We start from the raw sequence: 4,879 nt of genomic DNA on the forward strand, positions 1-4,879 counted from the left end.
TGGCACTGCTATAAACCCCCCTGAGTGTGTTCCAGAAGCATCACCTCTGTGCAGAATGCTCTGGGAGCATCGTCACACTGCAGCAATCACACGGAGCCTGAGCCAGAGGGCTGCTCCGTAAACACAGGCAGAAACAGCAGACAAAGTGTCTTGGTGCTGACATTTGATTAATGTTCTCTGGCCTTTCCACACTCAAATATGCTTTATTTGAAATATTTGAATAACCTTTGAGTGCACCCTTCCTAATTTGTCACCCTATATACACCCCCAAAAACAACAGAGGCAGTCTCAGAGCTGTCATCCGCAGCTCTGCACCCAAGGTACGAGTTATCCAGGATGACTTGTATCCAAGCTACTGGGTAGGCGGGCTCCAAAGCATGTAGACTCTCAGGTCTCTAAGAACGAGATTGCTCTGCTCTGAATGTCTGCCCCTCAAATGCATGTATCACAGCCCTAATGCCTGATTTGATGACACTAGGGTGTAGAACTTGGGGGCAGTGTCCATTGCTGCCATCATAAAACAAAATTCCAAGAACCTCCTGACCCTTTCACCATGTGTGAAAACAATCAGAAGACAAAAACTATGAGTTAGAACCAGGTCATCGGGGCAACCCAGAATTAACCGTGCCTTGATCTTGCCCTTCCCAGAACACTGAGAAAGAAATTCCCTTGTCTTGTTTATAAGCCACTTTGGTCTAGGACACCTTGTGATGCCAGTTCAGATGGGCTAAGAAAGACGGGGGCCATTATAAAACAAACATGGTCTAGTAAATAGAAGTGTCAATGCTCATAAAGATCCCTGCTTCCTAAAGAGTGCGCCACGCCTGAGTATGACATCATGTAACTAAATGCTACAAATGTGTGTGTGTGTGTGTGTGTGTGTGTATGTGTGTGTGTCTGAATCCAACAACCAAAAGTCAATTCAAAATCAAGTGACCAATAATCCAAGGTGTTTCTGACAGTGTTCGCCCTGTTGCATCATGGGATTTCATTTTAGCCTTGGTTCTGAACAGCTACCAGCAGCACTTGGCACTGCTCCTGCCCTCAGGTCACACAAAGCCAATCCCTGCTGCAGCTTGCTTTGTTCACTAACTGTTTTGGTTTTACTTACAGGTATGAATTTGATCCCTAGAACCCCTGTGTAAAAGAAAAAATAGAGTGTGTGATTCACATTTGTGATCTCAGCCCCTCAGGGCTGAGACAAGGTTGAGAAAGGCAAACCTCTGGAATCCACTGCCTGGCCAACCCAGCCTAGGTGTCAAGGGTCAACCAATGAAATATTCTGTCTCAACAAAACAAGGAGGACAGTGCCTGAAGATAACAGCTGAGGTTGATCTTTCCCCAGCACACACACACACACACACACACACACACACACACTCACACACTCATGCACACACATGGGCATGCACATCTGCACAAAGCACTTGCACACACATGTACACACATAGGCACACACAGAGAAGTCCTCAGCAGAATTTATTCTTTCACAATCTTGAAACCAAGGGATCTTTAGAACCATGCCCCATCCAACCCTGTCCAGAATCCCGTCTGAGCTCTTCCAGCATCACTGCTTGACATCAGTCCTGGCTGGACCTGGAATTTCTGGCTCGTCATTCCAGCCTTTACCCCATTGTCATATAACATTGTCCCTGGGCTTCACTTCCTCCTTTTAAAGATACTGAATGTTCTCATATGTAGAATCTAGCCAACAATATGTGCGTAAACAAATGTCCATGTAGGTACAGTATAACACTAAGAAAAAGTACCAGAAAGGCCCAGCATGAGGAGGAACAACTGAGTGAGTGTAGGTTCCAGGCATGCGTATGGAGCAGGGTAGAAAGCCACTTGTTGGCCTAGTTTTAATCCTACCATAGAACGTTTGGTCTGGGCGGTGGATAAGTTCATAAAACATCTGATAGAGAAAGCAGAAAATCCGAAGTGAAGCTCCTCAGCTCCAGAAGGACTCTTCTAACTGTATAGAAGTCCACTGGGGTGTACAGCCTGTGGGTCCGCTTACATTTGGTGTGTGGTGTTTATTTTATTTGCAAGGAATTTTATAATAAAGTTCCCTTTAAAATAAAAAAAAAAAATAAGGATACCAGTCCATATGACTAAAGGCCAGTGCTCAGTCCAGTGTGACTTCATCCTGACCAGTTATATTATCCACACTCAGTTTCAAACAGGAGTTCAGTTGTGGGTACCAGCCAGAGAACTCCATTGCTTCTTTTGGAAGGAACCAAATTCAGACAATAAGAAACCGAGCCACAAGCTTTGCATTTTAAAGGGTCTAGGAAGTCCTGGAGAATGAATTCTACTTAACTTAGTTTAACCCCCGGCTTCCAAAATTTATGATCTAGGCATCTTTTCTCACAGAAACCTTTTCATATCCCAGCGAACACATTTGGGGGAATGTAACTGTTGTGAATAATTAATACTGCATTGCTAGCTCTGAATAACTCTTTGATTTTGAGATTTGCCTCTCTCTGCCTCCTCATCATTAAAATTTTATTTTGTTTATTCTTTAATAGTTTTTTGAAATAGCAGCATATCCCACAAGAACTCCAGAATTCCTCTTTTACTGTGTTACGATTTTAATATGACTGTCTCTTTCTTCAGGTTCTGTATTGAGGAATGAATTAGATACATGATGCACCAAGATGAAGCCTGCGCTTTAATGAGCATTAGCAAGTGCATGCACCTGTGAAATCTTCGTTTAAGTCATTGCAGTCTTGCATATTTATGGGATGCAGCATGTTGGTATCAATTCCATGCATGTGTTCAACGTGTAAAGATCAATTGCCTACTCCACGGCTCCAGGTCAAACAGTTTTAGATTTTTATTAATGCACAGTATTGTGGGATATTTTAGTGTGCTGAGGTGAAATCCTTATTCTGTCAATATACTGGAAGTTCATGTGCTGCTCTCCAGGCATCGGTCCCCACAGAAGCGCTTGGACCCCACTTCCAGTTGCCACAGATTGCTTAGTCTAGAACCTCTGGAGAATATTCATCAAGTGGGGGCTCCTTCCCACCTGTGACTGGTGTGACTCACTTATTAGAATTCTCCCCAGACCCATCTTCCCATGCGTGTTTCAACAACTCATTATTTTTTCTTACTGACTAGTATTCCACCACTGTACGCCTACTCAGACTTTAATTATCTAACCCCGTGTTTAAGGCTATCTGGTTTGGTTCCTTTTTTTTTTTTTTTTTTTTAAATCGACTACAAAGAAAGCTGCTGTGCCCCTTCCTGTATATTGTGTGAACATATTTTTGTTTCTTTTGGATGCAAGTACAATTGCTAGTGCACAGAGTGGAACAGCAGAAACCTGCAGGGGAAGCTGCAGAGACGAATATTTAGGGTGTTTCTAAAGCACTATTTTAAATGCCATTTGCCCCACACAGGGAGCGGCCTTCCAGCTACTTCACAAACATTTGTCCTCAGTGTTCTTCATTACGTTTTTGTAATATTTCTTTTATCTTTTCACCGGGATTTCTATGCCCTCAACAGAATGAGTGACATTAAGAACTACCACTGTGCCCATGTTTTATGTTTTAATTTAAAGTGTGGAGAGCCTTCCATTACAGTTTATTCTTTGGAACTTTTATCCAGAAAGACTGCAGAATTTTATGAATTCTAGGAATGTTGTAGACGTCAAATATGCATCTAAAAGTCAGTGACTCAAACCAAGTATTTTTCAAACAACAATCCTTAAGTTAATGGAGTTAGTCACTGTGTTGCCACATTTTTAATTGGTTTAATGCCATATTATTAGGAAAACACATAGCCATTCTCTAGATACATATCAACATGTTAATGTATAGGAATTTTCTTGATGCACTGATGTTCACATGATCCAAAGAAAATAAACACAGCATTGAACAGCTGGAAATACTGCCACAGTGTGAGACCGTGACTGGACAGAAAGATGCTCCATCTGTCAGAAACTCATCGGAAGTGACGTAGAACCCACACTGTATTGAAGGTTCCAGGTAGCCGGAGGAATTGCAGACGGATCTGCACACAATCACAGGCTGTGGCTTCTCAGTCTACACTGGGAACTCCAGCCTGCAGCCCCCAGGGTATCTAGATCCAACATGGGGAGCCTCTGCTGGGGGAGCTCTGGGGGTACCCTCGGGACTGGCTACAGAACTCCCGAGTCCCCGCCAGCTTCTGCCTGGGAGATGCCAGGGAAACTGGCTTGGGCACCACAGGCATCCAGTCTCGAAACTTATCTATGTTTAGCTTAAGATCTCTCTCTCTCTTTGCTGCCCCTCTCCCACTCCTTCTCCTTCTGTATCTTTCCTGGAATAATAGAACGAAAGTACCTAGCTTTCACGCTTTGCAGCCGGAAGTGGAGCAAAGCCAGCTCTGACTGGTCGCTTTGCAGCCGGAAGTGGAGCAAAGCCAGCTCTGACTGACCAGAGTTTGCTTTCTTCTCTAGAATTTGGAGAATACTGAAATGACACTTTTTTTTTCATTGCATGTCTAAATATTCTTCTTGTATTGCCTGTCTGAAAATTCTTTCCTTTCAACTATTTGATTTCTCTTATTTGCATTTTATAACATTCAGCATACAAATTCTGAACATGCTTTCTCAGATTTATACCAAAGAATGATTTTATAAGAATGTGATTGCAATAATAATATACTTTCTCTTCATTACAGATTCATTGCTACCACATAGAGATGTAATTAACTTTTATATTTTTATTTGTTCTTTTGAGAAGTTCATGCTATGTATTTTGATCATATCCACTCTCTCTCCCAACTCCTCTCAGATCTCCTTTCAGTCCCTACCTATCCAATTTTGCCTCAGCTTTTTTTCCCTACTTGACCTGTCCATATAGTCTTGGATATGTAGCCTACATTCTTT

This window comes from Mastomys coucha, unplaced genomic scaffold (assembly GCF_008632895.1).
Source record: "Mastomys coucha isolate ucsf_1 unplaced genomic scaffold, UCSF_Mcou_1 pScaffold13, whole genome shotgun sequence".
NCBI classification, from domain to species: Eukaryota; Metazoa; Chordata; class Mammalia; order Rodentia; family Muridae; genus Mastomys; species Mastomys coucha.